The 23,547-nt window shown below is 33.4% G+C and overlaps 1 long non-coding RNA gene across 1 annotated transcript in view; it reads left to right on the plus strand.

Moving 5' to 3' along the window:
- Positions 1 to 23,547, plus strand: part of LOC118180829 (uncharacterized) — a 49,284-nt gene that overhangs the window by 21,100 nt on the left and 4,637 nt on the right. The gene's annotated exons all lie outside the window — the stretch shown is intronic.

Here is a 23,547-nt window from a genome sequence, read left to right on the forward strand (position 1 = left end):
GCACAATCAGTAGTTACATTTAAACTACTAGGAACGTTAAACCATGCGCAATGCAAAATGTATCTAAAAGGCGAAGCTCACACGGGGATATCACAATACTCTGAACTCACACACAACTGAGTAAACTAATGCCTTTCCAGTCTTAGTTTGCCCCCGGCCGCCGAGAAATCTCTAGTACCTTCCACTTCATTACAGCATTTTGCCCTACGTATTGCATCCGCATTTCTGTATTGAAGTAATGTATTATTTTTATCTTATATGTCACATAATATATTTTTAGTATGCATATGCTCTTTGTACCTCTGGTATAGCATCACTTGCGAAAATAGTATTATATGGTATTTCTCCCTCCTTCCTAGCATGCCTTCGTGGTGTGGTGGTCTGCACGCTGGGCGCGTATTCCAGAGATTCCCGGCGAAGGCGTTGCTTATTTTTTATCTTACCTGCTTCCAAAAATACCTAATGTCTCTACAGTATGTTTGCACAACAATCTGTAAATATTACGTATGTTATATAGTTTATATCCTATTCTTCTAGATGTAATGACTCCTATGTAAATTATGCCCTGCTTTATTTGTAATACTAGTTACATATGTTAAAGTTGTTCTCTAGATAATGGTGGGCGTGGTGCTGTACTGATTAACCACTATGGCAAATAGGCAGTGCCCACGTCCTCCGTCGCTTAGCATTTACCTTCCAGTTCTCGAAATTACTGGAAATCATATGATAGCCTCATACGGTTACAGTTACACATACGATCAATTACAATGCCCATTACAGTTATACAGGGACCGGACCCAAATACGCCAAAATAACCGCCAGCTTGGCGATATCTCGCCAATTTAGCGAGACAGCTATTTACTTAATGTTAAACAGACTTGCTCCTGTATTTTTTTTTCCGGCAGAGCATCTTCTCTTTTAAGCGTTTCATGTCACGCTATACAAAAAATCCTACAATTCCACTAAAATTATTTACATATGTACAAAATTCATAACAATATTTTTTTTGCATCCAGGGTAAAAAATAAAACAAACCAGGTAGAGGATATGTACAGGTTTACTATGTATGTAATAGTGTATTTTATTCATTGCACCTATATTATATCTTTTTAATCCCTGTTTCCTTCTAATACAATTATAAAAATATAGTAACAAGAGTCATTAAATTGAAATAAAATTTAAATCGTTAGCTAATATAAATTACGAGTGCAGAATTACTTCTCTCTTATTCATTCTGTTTTTATAGTTTCAGATTCAGACATTTGCTTTTCCTTTCTCTTCTTTTTCATTTTATTTTTTAATTCATGAAGAAGATGGGGGATCTTTTTTCAACTCCCCTTTTATTATACGTACATGAAAGCAGACCAAATGTTCCATTTGTTGCTGCATGTTGGTGAACCTGTCCCCATCCTAATCTCGGAATCTAGTTCTTCAAAACAAGCAATTATATGATTCAACAATCTGAAACTTTCTGCCATCATCTGTATGTAAGGACAGAATAAAAGACTCTTTTCCTCCCAAAAAATTATAAAATTGCTTTAACATGAATTCTAAAGAGAATTTTTCGTAGTGCCTGTACGTACGTACGGTATGTATCTCGCATAACTCAAAAACGAATGGCTTCAGAACGTGGAAATTTTGTATATAGGACTGCTATAACATGTAGATGTGCACCTCGTGTTTTGGTTGCAATCGGCCGCACCAAACGTATATAAATATATTTATATATATATCCACTCTGTTATCCGGCTCAGTGATCTCAGTTTCTTTACGCTTATATGTTTGTAAATTGTACATTTTTTGCTTTAAAAATGATTGAATTATGTTGTTCTTATCTTCCGGTTAAGGTTTTTATGCCTTTAGTAAATCTGTATGCAATATTTTTAGAATTATGAACAATTTTAAAATTGTTTAAGTGCCGCTAAGCCTAATAATGTTTTTGATGGCGGCCATTGCTCTTGTTTACATTTGAAACAGCAGAATAGTAGATTTGTTGCCAATCTAGAGAGATTAAGCTTCGCAACAACAAAGATAACGCCTTCATTTATTATTGCGAATTAAATCATGCTTAATCCTTTCTGAAAATTTTTTCGAGGAAATAATATTTTCTTTGTAATTTTCAATATAGATATTTTGAGTTTTTCTATGTACTTTTGCCTTGTCGGGAAGTGAGAATTGAATTAATTGAATGAGAAATACTGAATCCTCTGAAAAACTGTTTCTTTTTTATTTTGTTTGCTTAATTTCTTTTATACATCATTATAGATTTATTATAATAATTGAATATAACATGTAGCAACGATTAGATAATTCTTCAAATGATATAAATTGTGTGCATTCTGAGTTATAATATGGAAGAAATATAACGCTGTTAAGTGAAGAAGCTAGCGCCAGAGTGTCGCTATGGTAAACAAATAAAGTGAATTTTAAAGAGTGCATTTATTCTATTGTGGTTGATGCACTATCGAAGAAGTAGATTTAATTCAATAAGTTTAAATTAAATGCAAGAAAAAATGGGTGTAATTTAATATTGCGTACAAGGAAGTCATGTGGTGTACACATCAGATTTTTTATTTTAGTGTTCTTGTTTATCGATGTAATATGCAAAAAGTAAAAAATAAATAAAATAAAAAAGCATAACGCATTTAATCAATAATGATAAACGGAATTTAAATCTGAGTCATTTGATAGCCCATGGTTTAATTACTAGACTTATTTGACAAAATACATCGTATCAAACAGCGAGCAATTTATCATAAAAAAATAAAATAATAATAAAAAATATAAAAAACTTTCAGATTTTATGTTACGTCCAAAAAGGCGTTTTTTTTAACGCTTTGCATATTACCTTTATTTAAATTCTTCGCACTTTAACGATAAAATTCAGTTCAACAGTAATATCACGAAACATTAAAAAAGAGCATATCGTTAGAATTTCAGATACACAATCTCCCGTGTTGGAGATAAAAGTGTTTTTTACGCACTTCCCCGCACAGTGTTGCCGTTGCTCGCTTTGAAATCGTTGAGTTTGTTAATAAAAAATTCGTTAAAGTTTCATAAAATGTGAAATAGATTCGAAATTCATAATTCGGGCTTCCAGGTGCCCATGCTCGGGTGGAGGATTACGTTATTCAAAATTTGACAAAATCGTTTCTTCACAATGCGAAAAACATGCCTACATTCATGCACATTTTCAATTATTTATTTATTTTTTTTTAGAATGATGCAGGACGGTAATATTTGGTGGCAGCAGTGATTCGGCTTTTTACAGAGATTCAACACAAAATCTCGTTTCGAGACTATAGCCCTTCTGAGCTAATAAGCTCTACATAAATACGTCTCTATATATCTGAATTTAAGCTACAAATGTATACGGTTCTAGTCAAATTATGTGCCCTTGGCAACTAGAGCTAAAGAAGAGTATAGTAAGTATTCGCTGCTCTTCTTACGGTTAAAATAATCTTTTATGCAAATCAACGAAATATTTGATAGTTGTCCCCTCTCGGGCTTAAAGGAAAGCCTCCACTTCTTAAAGTAGAAAATAAGAAACTAAACTAATTCTAACTACTTAAAATTTAGCAGAAGCTGTACAGAAATAACTAATTGAGTTGGTCCTTAATTAAACCGGGCCAACCAGCGGCCGAGCGGTAAAGTCGCTGAACACTGGTAGTTCGGTCCGAGGTTCGAATCCCGCGAACGGGCTGGCTGCATGGGCGTTTTCGCGGTTTTCCCCATGTGTAACGTGTATACGAGCCAGTTCCCCTTAGAAAGTCCTCCACGAAGGCATCCCTCCCTCTAGGCAGATAGCCCTAGTGTGCTTTGCCATAATTAAATACACACCTTAATTAAACCTCGCAGACGAACACTAACAGGAACGTAAGACTTGTTTTTATTAGTTAGTAAATACAATAATGAGAGAAAAGTAAGTCATGAAAATATTAATGAGAAAATAAATAAAAAATTTGAAAGTTTTCAGATTTTATATTACGCTCAAAGGGGCTTTTTTTTTTTTTAACGTTTTATGTGTTTCCTTTATTTATTATATATCATGTTCTTCACGCTTAAACCATAAAATTCAGTTCAACGCCAATACTGCAAAATATTTAAAAAGAGCATATTTTTATAATTTCCGATACACAGTCTCGCGCGCTGGATATAGAAATGCTTTTTTTCTCCGTACAGCGTTGCCAATTCTCGCTTTGAAACTGTGGAGTTTCTCAATCAAAAATTCGTAAATGCTTTACAAAATATGAAATAGATAGTGAAAAAAATCCAAATTCTAAATTTGGGCTTCCAGAGGCCCATATTCTGGTGGAGACGTACGTTATTCAAAATTGGATGGCTATAGGTTCCGTTGTTTTATCATAAAGCGAGAAACATTTATGCAGATTCTTCATTATTTAGTTTCTTTAAATATAATACAGGGCGATAATTTGGTGGCAACAATTTGAAAAGTGAAACGCCCTTTATAGAGAAACACCACAAAATGCCAAAATGAAATTAATAGCCTTTCTGGGCTGACGTTCTTTGGACTGAAAAAAAAGTTTGCTGTCATACAACCCTAATTTCCCCCAGTCCCCTTATTTTTTTTCTCTTAATTTGGTGCTTGAATCAACCAGAATAAGAACCTTAGATCATCATTACGTAATTCGGAAAGATAGGCCTCATTAAGTAGAACAGCCCATATCAGGCTCTGGAGATACGAGGCCCGTGAAAATAGAAGTAAAGCTTAAGAAAAGCCTTGGATAGGGGGGGAAGCAGTGCGAAAAAACTAGCCAAGAGAAGAGGAAAAGTCGCCATTGCGTGATCTCAGCTACCTTTCAAGTCACGGAGAACTGCCCTGCTATTTCATTTGAAGAGAAAGTTCGTCCACTCGTGGATATGCAGTTCTTGAAGCGTCTCTTCCTTTTTAGACTCGATCTACTCTTGTTTTATTAGAGGAAAACTTTTGACACAAGTCTCGAAAAGATTACAGCTTTCGAGGAATTGTGATTTAGTTTAATGTGTTTAAAACAATATTTATTTATTTATTTAATCGATGATTGAAGAGAGAGGAAGGCGAGGAAAGAAATTTAACTTCTTATGACACAGGAATTTCCTATTTTCTTATAAGAATTATTAGTTTTCCTTCTTTTTGCGTGTGAAGGGGAGGGGATTTAATAATAAATTTCCTTTTCAGCTTTTAATTTAATAATCAATTTATTAAACACGTAGGATTTATTATAACTTAGGTGATATTTCCTTAACACTTCTACCTTGGAGAAGGATTAAAATAATTTTCAGCTGATAGGTAATCTTTACATAAAAATCATTCGGTAGTTTAGCGTAATACTTTAAATTGGTAATTATTTTAGAATTATTAAATCTAGAGAGCTCTAGATAAGTGTTTATATCAAAAGTATTACTTAAAGATAATGCTTAAAATAATTTCAGAAAATTAATCGAAGTAACCTGTCCTCATCAGTTCATTCCCTACTAGCCGTAGTAAGTAGTATAAAAAATTACAAAATTATAGCATCAAAACCATAAACAAGCTTAAAAACATTTAAAAAAACCTTTACAGCAGACCGAGTTAAAAAGAAACATGTAAGTAGAAGCAATCCAAAATATGAATAAATAATAAAATATAAAAATTTAAAATCATGCAGGTCGGAGTAAAATTTGCGGAATTGTAGCATCAAAACCATAAATAAGTTTAGAAAAGCTTAAAAATCTAATAAATGTTATTTTCTTTTTCAGCAGACTGAGTCCAAAAAGCAAACCATGGAAACCCAAGCAATGCAACAAATGAAAAAATAACAACAAACGGAAATCTAAAATAAAAAAACATTAAAAAAATGCGAAAGCTTTCAGATTTTATATTACGTCCAAAGTAGCTTTTTTTTAACGTTTTGTGTGTTACTTTTATTTATTAAATATCATGTTCTTCGCACTTAAACCATAAAATTCTACTCAAAACTAATATCACAAAATATTTTAAAAACAGCATATCTTTAGAATTTCCGATACACAGTCTCGCACGCTGGAGAGAATTTTTTTTTTCCCGTACAGTGCTGCCATCGCTCGCTTTAAAAGCGTTGAGTTTGTTAATTAAAAATTCGTTAAAGGTTTACAAAATATGAAATAGATAATAAAACAAATTCCAAATTCTAAGTTCGGGTTTTCAGATGCCCATATTTTTGTGGAGGACAACTTATTGAAAATCTGATGTCTCTAGATACCGTTGTTTTTTCGCAGTGCAAGATACATACTTACATTCATGCAGATTCTTCATTATATAATTTCTTTAAATATAATGCACGGCCCTAATATTTGGTGGCAACAGTTTGAAAAGTGAACCGATGTTTATAGTGAACCGACGCAAAATGCCAAAACGAAGTTAATGGCCCTTTCGGGCTGATGCCTTTTGCTCTAAAAATAAAAGATAAGAGGAAGAGTTAGTTCTTAAATCTATAACGTTAGAGCAACAATTGTTTTGAAATGAAAAACTATGAATTCGAAATGCCGAGTAGCATTAGAATGGAGTTAAGCCTAAAAAGTACTAAGTTATGAAATTACATTAACAACGAATTTTAAAATGACTAAGAACAGGAAAAAATTAGAAAAAAAAATTGTCGCCCAATATTAAAAATGGTGTAATAAAAATGAATAACTAGCAAAAGGTCAAAAACATCGAATGCCTGGATTATAAATCCGAAATGGAACTGCGATTTCTTCCCGCCAAAAAAATTAAGCCCAACTGATGCTTTAATTCACTTCATTTCAACAAATGGAAAAAGTTGTAGTGCTTTAGCATCAAAATTGATTAAATTTCTAATTTCAGCGAGCGAAAGAAGTTGTAGTGCTTGGCGCAAAAATATTTTCGGAGAAGTTATAATAAATTTTGAAGAATAAAATAAATAAGTTCGAAGAAGTTGCAGTAAAATCGTACTGATTAAAAGAAGAATTGGTATTAAAAATGCGAAGAAGACATGACAGTGTCTAGTAATCGCGAGGAAAGTTGTCAGCAATTTTAGAGAACTCAAGTGAGGAATTAAGCAAATACGTTAAAAATTATAAATAACCTAAAAAAGAAAAAAGGCAGAAAGCAAAATAAATTGTCAATTCAGAATATAGAACTCACTCAAGAGGAGTTTTTTGAGACTTAGAAGTTGAAAGTAGGGCCATTTTGTTAATGAAAGAGATAGATAATTATTACACAATCTAATTATTCTTGTCAAAATTCTTACATTAGTTATAATTTTGATTTAGACTGTTTAATTTTGATTAGATGGAGTTGATATTTTTGCCGTCATAATAGTTTCCAAAACTAATGTTATGAAATGTAAGTACCTCTCTATTGACTTATCCCTTTAAGTGTACATTTACAAAATTATATAGGTGATAATGAGAGGTGGCAAACTACATGTTAACTGGACAAAGATGAAGGCAGGATCAGGAAGACAGGAAGGACAAAGATCAATAAAAAAGTGAAAATTACTCTTCTGATTTTAGATTAAGAATGATCAAGTTATATTTTGTTTCTCAATATCGCTGCAGACCCGGTGAAACTGATGTAGTCGCTTTGGGCTGCAAAAACCTGGTGCCGACTCTGTTTCTTACTAGCGAGAAGAGTATTGCCTTAAAAGGCGGAGTATATAAGGTATTTTCTCCTTCCTTTCTACATGCCTATGTGGTTAACGATAGCACACTGGGCTCGTATTCGAAAGGTCCAGATTCAAGTCCCGACGAAGGCATTCTTCTGATTTTAGATTAAGAATGATCAAGTTATATTTTGTTTCTCAATATCGCTGCAGACCCGGTGAAACTGATGTAGTCGCTTTGGGCTGCAAAAACCTGGTGCCGACTCTGTTTCTTACTAGCGAGAAGAGTATTGCCTTAAAAGGCGGAGTATATAAGGTATTTTCCCTCTCCTTTCTACATGCCTATGTGGTTAACGATGCACACTGGGCTCGTATTCGAAAGGTCCAGATTCAAGTCCCGACGAAGGCATTGCTCATTTTTCTTGTTTCCTACTTCAAAAATCCTAATGACTCTTCACGCTTGCAAGTTGCAAACACATGTTTTATAAATTAACATTACTAAAGTTTAAACTTTTAAGAATTTGCTGTAGTACTTTTTTTGTGAGAGGGGGAGGGATAAATTCCTTCTATATTGACGATCTCAAGAAAGTCAATACTGAATTCAACAGAATAATTCCTTAAAATGATAGAATGGACATTTTGTTGATCACAGCTCATGTTACTATTTTCTAACATTTTTAGTAGATGTTAAATAACTTTTATTGTCTGCCGCAGTAAGTTCGTTCGAAAATGAATTTCGTTTCATTTTTTACGATAAATTATTGACTTTTGCTCGAGAAATTTGTTTAATAACCCGAAACTGAAAGATAAAATTTCTTTAAAATTTTCCCTGGGCAGCATTTAGTGAAAAAAATTAATCAAGATATTTCTTTAAAAAGTAGGCTAATAGGATTCTAATAAAAAAATTCTTCGTCTTTCTTTTTTCATTTCTTACATAAGTACATGAATAACTAATAGAAGAACCTTGTAATAATTTAATCCCTCATCCTATAATTTGTTTTAAAAAATGATAAAAGATTTAGCAAGATAAAATGTTTAAGTAATACAGAATTTTTATTCTATGATAATTTGATAATAACTGGCTTATAAAGCGTTCCTACTTGTCACAGTGTAAACAATAAATTATTATTATGCATGAAGACGATTTTATTTATAGAAACGTTACTGTTAAATGTGCCTCTGCCCACGAAAATTGAAAAATTTGGAGAACTTATTATTGAGTATCTTCATTGCACTGAGTGATGGATCTTCACGAATAATTAAAAATCTCACTAGAGTCGTGAAATCGAAGAATAATGCGATGTGATTTTAGATTTTGATTTAAATGGTAAGTAAATTCGAATGAAACCGGCCGAATGTAAAATTTAGCAACGAAAATCTGCTATAAAGAAATAACTGAGCAGAACAAATCTTAATACATCAGCTCAACTGAAATCACACTCTAAAAGGCTAAAAAAATTGATATGAGCACAATGTAAAGCAAATACTGTAAACAAAAACAACAAAAAAAAAAAAAAAAAATTAACCGCAAAGACTGTAAATCCAATTAAAATCTACCTTCGTCATATTACCAATTTTCGGAAATTACGTGACTTTGTTCTCGTCATATCCTGTATTTCCTGCGAGCTTTTATCGCGAACATGAACAAGATGTCCGCTTCCCTTCCTTAATAGTTATCCCTTCCTTAGTAGTTACTGTTACTGAAAAGTCGATAGTGTTTTTTTAACTTTATTTACTATTGCTCAATAAAATTGTATTTTATTAAATTAAAATATGAAATCGTCGTGCTTACCCCCAACTCATTTCTTATCTGGGGATTATAAATTTGAAACAGTTACAGATTTCAGTTATTAGGGATCGATATTTAACAAAAACAGTGATATCCTACTTGAAATAAAGACATGTATTTTTGGGGGTAATAAAGGTTTTTATAGATTAAAGTATTTATTTAGATCTGGCTTTTTATATGGAATCACAAAGTTACTACTCTACAAGACCCTAATCCGTCCTGTCCTGGCTTACGCTTCGGAGATCTGGGCTATGACCTTGAAGGAAGAAGGGATCTTTCGAACGCAAGGGCTTGAGAAGTGTTTTCGGTGGGATTCAGAAAAATAGCATCTGGCGTAGAAGACGCAACACCGAATTATACCGAATGTTCAAAGAGCCAGATGTTCATGGTATTAAAATAGCCGCCTCAGTTGGGATGAGTATGTTATCCGTATGAGCGAAGGTAACATACCAAAAGAAATGTTTTCAGCTACACGAAGTAACACAAGAAGAAGACCTAGACTTCGATAGATAGATGGTGTAGAAAAGAATTGTTTAGTCCTTAAAGCTAAGAACTGGAGGAGTCTGGCTGCTAGTAGAGGTGGTTGGAAACGTCTAGTTCAGAAGGCCCTGGTTCCCTGTGGACTGTCGCGCCATAGATGATGATGATGATCAGATCATCGAGAAAGTGTGATATTTATTTATTTATTAACATAAAATCTAATTTGCTCATATTTTTGTGCGCTTGACAATGCTTCATTATCCCTGGTCTAAATGTTTCACATATCATAGTTACTTGTATATTTCCTCTCTAGTTTTGTTAATCTTATCTACGAAAATTGAGAGGGGAGTATTTTGCAAATAATTTAATTTCTGAAGGATGCTGTTTTTATAAGAACATAACAAATGAAAAGTATTCATTGATAAACTACCAATAACTATCACAATATTATTTATTTTAAAAAACAAAAATATTTCAATTAGAACACATAATAAATAATATTAACATTATTAATATCTAATGAGCTATCTTCATTTTCATTTCCAATATCATGATTCTCGCCTGCTGTAATTGTTGTCCACTGTTATCCTCTGGGCTTCAAATATTTAATATTGCTACAGCTTGTAAGTCGTCGCCATTGTCACTGTTGTCATCGTCTGGAGATGACACTCTGATCTCCAGACGATGTAGAGACTGAGTGGAGATCGACCACTCTGTCTTTCCACGTCAGAACCATCAGCATTAGGCATTTAGTTTAGACAGTGGTATAAGTATCACAGAGACATAAAAGGCATAAAATGGCATCCTTTCATCATAATGCATAAATGGCATAATCATAATGCATGAAAGGCGTCCGTTCACACCTGCGAGACAGGTCCAAGTGGTAGCCAATTAGAGAAGGTAAATTTGCGCATGCGTAAATGTGTCTGCAGCTTTCCCGCTCAACAGGTATCGCGCATTCGTTGTGATTGATTGACTCCTGAACCAAGTTGGCATAAAATTCAAAACTTCGAACTTTATGCCAAAACCCATAAACCAGTTTTTGTGATGTAGGTTTTTGACCTATAGTTTTTGTGTTTTGTGATGTTTTTTTGGTTACCTAGCAACGAAGTTCGGCTTAAACCAGTTATGACATTTACATTACCGTCTGAACGGAGCCTTTGATATTCCCGTCTCATTGAAGTTCTTTACTGTAATTCAGAGGTTCTCAACCAGAGGGAATTCTCTCCGTAGGGGAAAGGGATTTCATAGGTTCAGAAGGGGCGATGGGGATCATTCTTTTATTTAGTTGGTAAGTATTTAGTTTCATTTTATAAATATAAAAAATCTACTTTTTTCAAGTATTTATTAGCATTTTCTATACTTTTTGTTGCTTAATTTATAAAACATGATGAAAAATTTAAATCTATATAAATGTATATATGTAATTTCGATTCTTGGAAAGAAGGTAGGCGGGCTGATTTTCTAGCAGTAGTGAAAGGGGTAGTAGGGGAAAATAGGATGAGAACCTCTGTTATAATTACTTCATCCGTCAGAGCCCATCCACCCAAAATCCACAAGGAAATCATTTAGTAGGACGTAAACAATTCCTGCGTAGACGATTTCATTTTAAAATTTAGAGAAGGTCTTTTTCCGAAAGCCTCGAGGAAGGGATAAATGACATGAACACTTCAAAGATTTTTAGAGCCTTAAGCTAAAAAACTGAGGGGAAAAGGGAGCGAGGAAAAGAGATTTTAAATACGATATTTACCAAGTCGTTCTTGAAATCAAATCTCTATGAAGGCTCTTTTTTTAGATTTCATATATTATTGAACAGGAATGACGAATTATTTTATACAAAGAAGTTGAAATCGTATCAAATACAGGAACAAGCTGTCTAGAAAGAGAGACAAGAGTAAACAATTGTTAACAGGCAAAATGGTATCCATAGATATAAGTGTGCGAATGTATGAAACATACCATTAAAATTTTAAAAACGGGATGAAATTTCTTCCAGTGACTATCACTGAAAATAATTAATACATCTAAACATATAATTATAACTCTTCAATCGGAAAAGCGTGTGGCCTCCAAACCTCAACGTTCTTTCAAGACCAATAGCAGCATCTGCTACCTATTACCTGAAGCCTTCCAGTGTACTTACTGCCTTAATGGTCTGGATACGTTTCAAGATCCATATATATGTAGCTACGTATTTAATACAGAGGGTCTGTCTCAAAAAGGCCCCGGGAAAAGTGTGATAAAAGTCTTATAACACGAGAAAATGAAGCAACATTTGTACATGACATACCTTTATGTTTGAGAAGTGAAAGTGTATTACAAGAGGTACTGGAAGTGTTCATCCCCGCACCTGTACACACAGATCAGTACGGCACTACATGTTCTCGTATATTGCTAACAGAGTATTGAGCGTCATTGCCTGGATTTCACGGCGGATGTTCTGACGTAACTGGTCGATGGTACGAAGTGTGTGCTTGTGGGCATTACCTTTAAGGCAACTCCTTAGGAAACAATCAAGGGGTGTCCAGTCTGGAAAAATGATTCCTACGCAGTCATATCCACTGTAGAGGTGGGGCATGTTGTCCCATCTTTCTGGTACCAGACAAGGGTCAGCTTGGTTAAGCCAACTGGCTCATAAATTCATGAAACAGTGCCTGATACACTTCACTGGTGACGGAAGTATAAAAAAATTGCCCCGACGATGCAGCGCTGTGATAAGGCACAGAACACGCCCATTGTCTGTGAATGAAGGGGTTCCTGGACGATTACATGCTGGTTGTCACTACTCCATAACCGTTAGTTCCTGTATCCTTACAAGTGGCACCACTCTTCATCACTATACCACATCTACTCTGGCAGCTGCATACACCAAAATGCAGCACCGTGTTCAATTGTGTATACAGGCTGGGGAAGGTCCTTCTAGCCCCTCTTGTAATGTACTTTCATTTTTCAAACATAAAAACATGTCAAGTAAAAATTTGGTATCATATCCTCTTGCTATAAGATTTTTATCACACACTTTTCCCGGAACCTCTTTCGAGTGGACAACCTGTATAAAGGTCATTATTGTGATTAACAGACTGGACAGTTAATGGTGGTATATGAGACTGCCTTTAATCATATTCTTCTAAGGTGACTATCTCCGCAGAAGATAAAAATAGTTTGGGATGAAGGTTGTTGCCTAACAGAAATTTTGTTCTTAATATTGTATATTTCTTTTACATAATTTCAGAGTTCCTTTCTTTCGTCACGGTTAGATATATGGTTTGAAGAACAGCCTTTAAGAGCAGGAAAATTTGCCGTCTGTAAAAAGTAGATAAGAAAACGAAATTTTTAAAGCCTCAGAAACACTGGTGAAGCCTATCTTCAGATACTATTTACTTTTATGACTTTATATGGCTGCAAATGTAATATTCCCGAAGCTGGAAGTTTATCTAAGGTTGCGTCGTCGATCGTTTTTACCCGTCACATTTATTCCTACAATCGTCTCACCGATTTCATCAGTGTGAAGTGTTGAAAATAAAAAATAACAGATGTTATCTTATGACGTTATCTTCACGCATATGAATATATTCAGCAATGTTGAACGTCTCCCATTATCTGTGTTTACACAGGGCTTTAGAGACGCGTATTATTCATTTTTATTTAGTGTAGGAGTTGCAAAAATTGCCAGCAGATTTTTAAGACAAGAATTTTTCTGTATACGGAACAGTATAGAGCAGGCCTCGACAATTTATGACCCGTGGGTCACCGGTTGTTCATATGTTTCGGTTAAGGTTTTTATATCTTTAGTTACACTGCATGCAATAGTTGTAGAATTATCAAAAATTAAAAAATTTAAGTCAAATTTAAATTAATCAAAAATTAAATTAATTTAAGTAAAATTAAGTTTAGGCCTAACTATGTCGCCATTTGTTTACATTTGAAATTCTTAGTAAAACAGTGAATTAAATTAGTTTGTGCACTAACTTCAGTCGTTTTTGCAGAATAGGACCAAAAGCAAACATTCAGTTTTGTGCATCAAAAAATATCTCTTCTTGCCCACTGGACAAATTGCTTCCTTTTGCGTCGAAACTCTAATTTTAATTGTAAAAATTGTTCTTTTCAACTGTATTTAAGATTTATGTTTTTCTGCATTTTACAATTTTTAGCGAAGATGTTTTTATTCATTTTTGCCTTGTCGGGAACTGAGACCTGAATTCATAATAAGAAATATATCACTAATGAAATTCGAGGAAGTAAGTTTAAATAAAATGCAGCAAAATATGTGCATAATTTAATAGGCCATATAAGGAAGTCGTGTGGTTCTAGTTAGTTAGTTCTAAGCACTGGCCCCCAGCCCACCTAGCAGGGAAAAAAAAAAAAAAAAAAAAACCGTAAAGTAGATACATACATTTCCAAGCATTCCCGGTGAATTAGTACATAAATGCGTCGTTTCCATTCCTGACTGTTTTTCAATTAGTTATTATTATTCAAATCTTTTTTATATTATCAAAATTCATCTTAAATTTATAAGTTACCTCAATTATTTCTGTTTTCAGTAAGATTTTCTGCTTTGTTATATCTCGATACCAATATTCTTCTTATTCTCATTCACCGTTTGCATAATATCTCTTGCAAATTTTCTAAACAATTTATAATTACTAAATAAATCCTCAAACTTCGCAAATTTATATTTTTCTCTCACACTTCCAGTCAGGCAACAGTCCTCGACGAAATGCTTTGAATCGCCGAATTTATTACAAACTTTACATATATCATTTTCCTGGAGGTGGAACCTTTTTAAGTAAGCAGGGAACCTTCCATGTGCAGTGAGAATTTGATTAACATTTGCATCTCCTAAAATTCCCATTTTTTTGCTAATTTTTAAACATTTTAGATAGTTTTTGTTTCTTTCAGAGAGATCCCATAAATTTTTCCAGTCTCCAATAAGCTTGTCATATATTATAGTACATGTCTTCTTTTTCGAATCGGAAGTCATGTGGTATCCACATCAGATATTTTTATTCAAGGATTACGAATACAAATTCATGAAATGAAGAACACAAATAAACATTCACAAGGCCTCTTCGCCAGCAAAAGAAGAGTCAATCTTAATCTGAAAAAACTCATATTATAATGCTTTGCGCTTAAGCCTTGCGGAATGGTCTTCCAATCTTTAAACTATCAAACACCCCGTTCACCACAAATAATATCCAGAAATTTTGAATTGGCAAAATTCAAGTCTTACTTACTTAAAAATATTTTTAACCTATTCAATGTTGATCGAATGGGATTGTATTTTCCCTATCGATTGTGCCAATAAGAAAAAAAAAGAAAAAAGAAAAAAGAAAAAAAAAAAAAAAAAAGAAAGAAAGAAAGAAAAATGGGAGGAGAGAGTTCTGTATTTCCCCTTTTTCTGGTCCGATTGACGAAATTCAACTTGCGTTCTTCACGTCTCGAAAGCGCGACTTATATGCATTAGATTTATATATAGCATTTATTGATATGCATATTCGTGTAGGGGAAGTTTCTGTAGACAAGGATTTCTAAAATACATTGGTTTCTAGATTTTTTTATTATTTTATAAAAAATTAATTTTTAAAAAATTTAATTTTTTAAGAAAAAGTTTAATTCTTGACTTTACTTGCTTGTTTCTCAAAAGACTTAATTAGTATTTTCCTTTTTGAACTTTAATTCTTAAATGCTAATACTTAAATGTTAATTTCTAAGGGTACCACTTTATTGGAATTACTTTTGGTTTTGACTTTTACCCTTGCCTGCATGAATGACGAAACACGAATTGAATGATTGGAGAGTTAGGTTTGGAGGCAACTTCCCCTTGATAAGTCTGTCTCCTGCCTACTCTACGATCATTCACATATGCATTTTTTAAAAAAAATGTTTAATTTAATTTTAATTTATTAAATAAGTAGATTTATTTTCATGGATAGATTTTGAACTTGATTTGCTTATGCTTCTGAATTTAAATGATATTGTAGATTAGTTCGAGAATTAAATCTTTTACATGTTTGCATATTTTTAAATTATTTTAAATTATTTTGGCTTTTTTCCTTTTTTTAAAATTTAAATTTGCTTTTTTACTTTTTTACTTTTATACGTATTTGTTAAGAATTTAAATTTGTTTAAATTTAAATTGTTCTAATATAGGTATTTTGACACAAAATCGGACTTTTTCTGAAATGGCATGCCAATTTTTTTCCATATTTCGATTTTACGACTCAAATTATGCCTAGATAATAAATTTTGTAATTTTGGTGAGAAATTTAATTTATTTTGGCAATTTTTTTCCAGTTTGCCCCAAAAATAATTCACTTGGCGAACTTCTTAATTTACAGCAACCTATTTTCCTTTCCTTTTTCTTGATTGTCCACGAGCGAGGGAAAAAAAAAAGTTCATAATTTCAAATAATTTTAACAAAGTGCTTAAACTACATTTGGCGTTGTTATCGCTTATAATAAATACGCCAAATTTCAAAACGCGCTAAAATGTAAAGTAGGGTATATCTTAGGAAATTTTGTATAAAAACTCTCATTTTTTGCAAGTATGCTTTTAGGCGAATTTTATTTACAATGAACCTTTATTTTGAAATATGAAGGGAAGAATCAAATAAGTTTAATAAAAAATAGATATTAATAAATATATATCAAATTCAATTAACATAGAGAAGCTAAAATTTTGAGAGCTAATTTTTTAAAAACTACTCGTATGATTTTTACAAAACTTGGCAGTTCGGTGTAATTTGAGTCGTAGAATCGAAATATGGAAAAAATTGGCATGTCATTTCAGAAAAAAAAATCCAATTTTGTGCCAAATACCTATATTAAAACAATGCTATATATAAATCTAATAAATATCTTAAGTCGCACCTCTGAGACATGAAAAACGCAAGTTGAATTTCGTCAATCGGCCCAGTAGAACGGGAGATATAGAACTTTTTTTTGGGGGGGGGGGAAGTGTACATCCTCACTATTAAATGTCTCAAGACAATTACGTCTAACTAATATTAAATGTCTAATTTATTGACTCTTAAAAAAACTTTAAAATGTAGATACTATTTCCATTACCGTCTAGAAGTATGTTTCTGAAGTTGACAAAAATCATATTTTCTTTAATCCTTCCTACGCCCAGTAACACCGTAAGAGTGAATTTTCATTTTTAAAATTCAAGGTCTTGTTTGATACTCTTACAATATTCATTCTTCGACTTGTTACTTTTCAATTTTCTTTTAATTAGCTCAAAAGGACTTTTTACTTTTCCCTATATTACATTTAAGGAAATTAATGAAAAATCTGCATGAATGTATGTATGTTTTGCACACTGTGAAAAACTAGGGCAGCTAGGGCCATCAAATTTTGAATAACGTAGTTCTCCACCAGAACATGGGCACCCGGCAGCCCGAATTTTGAATTTCTAATTTTATATTTCATACTTTGTAAAACGTTAAAGAATTTTTAACAAATTTAATGATTGGAAAGCGACCAGTGGCAACACTCTACGGATTAAAAACTTTGTTATCTCCAGCGCGCGAGACTGTCTATCGGAAATTCTAAAGATATGCTGTTTTTAAACATTTTGTGATTTTATGTGGCGAAAGTGCGAAGAACATAATATTTAATTAAGAAATGTAACACACAAAACGTTAGACAAGAAAAAACGTTTTGCCAGCCATCTTACTCAGAAAACTGTACATTGATATGATAAACCGAGAAAAGACTGAAAAAACAGAAAAATGTATGGCACTACTTCATCAGGAATTCTAAACACAGTTGCTTTTAAAATTTTTGTAATTTTGCTGTTGTCAGATTTTAATTACTTTTTATTTTTATTTATTTATTATTTTATTCTCCATATATTCTATAATCGATATAGATCTCAGGATGAATAGGTGCAGTACTATAGTATTTGGCAGCGATTTTTAATTTAAATTCAGACAGTTAATTACTAAATTTAAAGCTTTTATTTTAGAAAATAGTATTTTTAAAATCATTACAAATTAAATTTAGCAGAAAGCTAAAATTATATTTAATAAATGTTTTTAGAAAATTTCGCGGTTTTTTTGTGCACTATTTTTACATGACAATTTCATTCAATATTTCATTGCAATTTGATTATTTAATTCTATCTTCCTAAGTTTCATGCAGTTCCATTTATTATATTCACTATCATCCACTAATGCTCATTATCTTTAGAAGACTGCTAATTTTCTACAAATTCCTCAACGCTTTTTTCCTGCACTTGATACAAATTTACATCGTCTGCTCGCGATTCATTACATTTATTCAGCAATTACGAAGTTTCGTGAGAAGGAAATTTCATGACGTAAGCAGTCACGTGCTGCGCGGTGCCTCATGGCGCATCTTCGAAATCGTTTGGATCCGATCCCAAGCAGATTGGAATTAAAATTCCTCAACACCACTACTGGATGACAGTGCCAGAACATTCTGTACGCTAATTGAAGTGCTGAAGTCAGAGCAAACATGCACCGAAGGTAACTAAAAAAAAAAAAAAAAAAGAAAGAAAGAAACTCTGGAGAGATTGTAAGAAACGATAACAACTCATGCAATATATGACGCTTCGGAAATCGCAAAACGGATGCCAAAGTGTTTGTTGGATTACGAGTTATTCTAAGAATTATTGCAACATCTTCGAAATGTATCTAGTTTTGAAACACTGGATAATTTAGAGCTTTATGACCTGTCATGCTAGCTCTTTCAAGTACTTTTAATTAAAAATTTGTAATAATTTTGCAAAAAAAAAAAAAAAAAAAAAATTCTGTTTTTTTCACTCTTTTCCCAATTCATCACTACAATGTTCAGTTTTCTTACTAAGATGGTTTTTCAAAACTTTTATTGTGTTCATTTTGTTTATTAAATAGCATGTTCTTGGTGTTTAAATTCGATTCAACATGAATTTCGAGTCAACAGCAAAATCACAAAATATTTAAAAACATCATTTCTGTAGAATTTCTGATAGACAGTCTCCCGCGCTGGAGATAAAGATGCTTTTTCCGTACAGTGTTGCCACTACTGGTTTTGATATTGTTGAGTTTCTGAATCAAAAGTTCGTTAAAGTTACAAAATATGAAATAGTTAATAAAACAAATTTGAAATACAAAATTCGGGCGTCCAAATGCCCATATTCGGGTGGAGGACTACGTTAGTCAGAATTTGATGTATCTAAGTACCATTGTTTTTTCACGATGCTAGAAATATGCATACATTCGTGCAGATTCCCCATTACTTAATTTTTTAAATAATACAAAGCTATAATAATTGGTGGCAACAGTTTGAAAAGTGATTCTCTGTTTAATAGTGAATCGACACAAAACCCCGTTTCGTGACTAATAACTCCTTTAGAGAAAAAAGAAAATTTTTGGATTCAAATAAGGATTTATCCTGTTTAGTGGAAGCATTCCTAATGTTCAAAACCTGGTACTATAAAAAGTGTCATTTCTTGTGCACTCTTAGAATTTAATTTATCACCATTTATTTAACAGCTATAGTTTCAATCTACACCCCCCGGTCATGTTGATGCAATTAACTGAAAGATTTGAAGATGACTATGAGAAAATTTGGCAGGTGACTTGATGAATTTTTTATAAAATCTGTGATTCATTTGATATAACAGCTGTGGAAAGAAATAACATTTCACCTTTGTCTAAGTCAAAACCATCCTTTGCAGAGTAGGTAGCAGACTTAAAAATCTTATAATTCTGTGCAAGAAAAAAGTTCTTCGTACTCAACGTATGCAAACTTACAAATCTACTTTTTATTTTTTTCAATTGTTAAAATGTGTAACTGTTTGCAAATTTTATATAAAATAATTCATGTATAAGTTAAAAAAAAATCTGCTTATCAGTGCCATTTTATGCAGAGTTATGAACTAATATTAATAACAGCACCGAGTTCTTAAAAGATTTCGTCTCAGCCCATTTCTTATTGAAACTTTGTACGAAAATTAATTTTACTTTCCATTCATTAAAAATAGGTGTCGCTCGCGCTATCTAATTAAATCTTTTTTATTGCGTCACATTTTTAAGAGTTTTAGTAACATATTAAGATAAAATATTTGCTTCTTCTTTAAATTCAGTCTTTAGATTCGATCAATCGCATTGTTACTCCAAAGTTTCTATATTTCTTGTTATAAAAATAGCATAGTGTTTGATAATAAAACTTTTAGAAAATGCGAAATACAAGTAGCATTGCCAAATATTAAATATATTATTCCCGATTCAAAAAATTCGTGGGAAACCATTTTGACTGTTCCTGTTTTCATACGACTTTAATCAACCGAGATATTAATTAAAAATTCTGAAAGCACTCATTTTTCACTCATTTTTCCGAGTGGCAACAGTCTCGCGCGTTGAAGATGAAAATGCTTTAATTCGAAAAGTGTTGCTACTGCTCGCTTTCAAATTTTAAAACACAAACTGTCTACGTTAAATACGGACGTATGGTTATTTAATAACAAGCAGGCCAGGTAGGCAGTTTAATTACCTTTATTTCAAAGGGAAAAAATGTATGTTTTATAGTATGCCAGTAGTTCCTTTCGTGTGTGTGTGTTTGTGGGGAGGGGGGGGGAATAATTCAGGTAAGCATGTTGCCCAACTGCAAAAATATACATTTTTAAACACAAAATTATTATTTAAATTCGTTAAATTAATATTGTTACGAAATGTACAGGCGCGGTAAAATGGCTTCCACGCAAAGCAGTTTTAGGGTTGCCATAAAATAGCAAGATAAGGCAGGGTTGCCACATTTGGCGAGAAATCGCCCGTTTGGCGACAAAATTGGCGATATGTCATGGACGCATGGAGAACCTTCTGGAACGAATTCTTACCGGTTTAGCCCAGAATGTTCTCGAACACAAGCCGAAAGCTATATAAACCCTGCTGGTCCGCAGTCAGTGTGTGCCTCGTCTAGCGAGCTGATAGTCAGTCATTGAGAGTGTGCCTCGTCGAGAGGGCGAGAGTGAGTGCCTCATCAAGTGCGAGATAGTTAGTATCGAGTTAGTTAGCCCGTGCGAAGTCGATCGAGTTGACAGCCGGGTAGCGAGTGCCGAGTGGGTCGTCGAATGCACCGAAAGAGTCTCGTAGTGTATCGCGGTTAGTGCATCTTCGAGAGAGCGTGTTGAGCTCCGGCAACGACTGAACCGAAGAGTCGGGAGCCGTGCTCTGCGTGTCGTCGACTGCATCGCGAGTTGTAGCGTGGAGAGTCTCGAGAGTACGTGGAGTTCCGAGAACGACCGAGCAGAGTCGGGAGCTGTACTCTGGTGCTTTGCAGTGAAGCTGTTTCCACCGTGATAGCTTGGTAACCTGAAAGCTGTGTCGCTGATCGTGTCAACGTGTTTATAACAGTTCGACGACTGTAAACGAGATTTTGGAGCTGTTCTGATTAATATCGGCCAATAAAGTGTGTGTCGATCCTTCATCAAGTGTCGTCGTTATTCACTCCAAATCCACACGAACCCCGTACGAACGTGAAGGAAGAAAACGTAACAACTGGTGTCAGAAAAGAAAAACACAACAATATTGTAGGAAAATGCCTACAATGCAGAAGGAGTAGGAAAAAAATTTCTGTGACACGTATCTGTATTTTCGAGTCAGTAATAGAAGATAATGTTACATTTAAGTGGCACGATAGACTTTTGCCTGTGCATGTGAAGTGGATATTTTATGTTAATCTTTTACCCGTAATAAACTTTGAACTCTTTAAATGAATAAAATTAGATGACAGGATGACTTAAGAAAAAGAACACTACTCCTTTATTTTTCCTCAAAATCAAATCAAATAATCTATCAGTGGTTGCTGGGCAGCAATCTTATGTTGCCATCTTACAAAAATTAAAACGTACAGAAATTAAAGATAAGATGAAGAGGAACCATTGAGGACGCTACACCTGGTTTCAAGTTGACCAAACTAAGTTTCTTTGCCCAAACCCTTTATTATCTGTAAATCTTCTGTTTGCAGTTATCTGCACTAAGGTATCGCGAGATTTGTTTCCAATCTCCTAGCCTTTTCTTTTAAAAAGAAATAAACAGAAAAGGAAGACAAAAAGGAGAGATGCAGGAGCTTAACTCCTTTCGCAGTAATTATCTATTCTTTATATTTTCTTGCACAGTCATTAACTTTTTAAAAGATAAAATTCTATGGAAGGTTACGGTTGAAAAAGCTGTTACATGGTTTAAATTTTCTCTTCTGTTTTTTGAAGACTTGTAGCATCCGGTTGTGCATCGGGAAAGCAAGAATATTTTTTTTTCTCTTTTGTTTTGTTTCTTGATTGTTTTTTTTTTTTTTTTTTTTCCCTTCCATCACCGTTGTACATCATTATTTCGGTCTTTATGCCCAGTGTTAGTGAAAGCCTTATATCTTTCATTTTTTTAAATCTTGTTTCTGTTTCAGAACTAAATGAAGCGTTTTATTTTGGTATGGGTTTTATGAGATCTTTGCTTCATCAAAAAACGTGAAATTTTATCTCTCATGTTGAGTTCAGAAAATGTAAGGAAAAATACTTTTCATCATTTGATATTTAAATCAGCTTTCGCAAGGAAATATGACTTCGAAAATTGGATGACGCTAACTTAATGATATTCTTTTATCCCTTCTTTCTGGTTCTAAAGAACTACATTCTGAAAACTTTCATCAACTAGTTATCGAGAGACGCAAGCCAAATGACTCGAGTTTTTTCACAAAGACATATAATTTCCGTCTTGAAAAACTCGAAGCATGGGAGTCGTCTTTGGGGGGGGGGGAATAATTGAAGTTTTTATTTAAAAACTGATCACGCGCAGATTTCTCGTTGTGTAGAAATAGCAACAAACGCTTTGCATTATTAACCTTCATGAAGCTGAATTTATTTGGGAATATTAAACAGGGAATTCTACTCTCGGTTTATCATTATAGAGTTCGTCGGTACTCGATTTTAGAATCTTGTATTCTTTGGTAGCACAAATTAACAAGCTCTAAGAAATTGTATGAGAAATTATTCCTAGATCTTAACACAACAGAAAAGTCAGAAGAACGGTGTAAAGAACCTTTTATTCAATCAATATAGGTTCATAGATGGCCTAATTCGAGCTTACATGAAACCAACACTTCTGGCTTAACTCAAACAGGTGACTTTGAATTTAAAATAAAATGTATTAAATTAGACTTACGTCTCACAAGATAATGTAAAGCGCAGGAAGGCTCTGACTCGTAGTAGCCGGCGTAGCAAGCTTGATGGCTAGAAGCACTCAACGCCACAGCATCAAAGGCGAGCCCGAGTTCGAGTCCCGAAGAAGTCTTCGATGTTTACAAGTTTATAGTGTCTTTGCAGGCTGAGGGAGATTAACATGCATGGGAAGTTGGAAGTCCTGCCAAGTGGTTTGATAGTAAGAGAAAAGGGATTTTGAATGGAACTGCGAAAGTTGTACTGTCACCCATAGGGTACCCCAGGCTCATGCCAGCAACAGATGCAATCTTGTACGCCCCGTCACGATAAGTGTCGTGGACTTCTCAATTTACTATCAGACAAAGAGGTAATTTATATTAAAAAAAAAAAAAACAGTAGTAATTATAGAAAAACACAAAGTAGTTTTTCTATAATTTTAAGTGTTTTTCCTTTAGCATAAAATTAATTTTTTAGTATTTTGAATAAAATTATTTTGGTTAAAGAAATTTTCTATGGATTTAATAATATTGCAAGAATTAA

This window comes from Stegodyphus dumicola, chromosome 12, assembly GCF_044657685.1.
Source record: "Stegodyphus dumicola isolate Sdum_Otavi_A_Nest chromosome 12, ASM4465768v1".
Lineage (NCBI taxonomy): Eukaryota > Metazoa > Arthropoda > Arachnida > Araneae > Eresidae > Stegodyphus > Stegodyphus dumicola.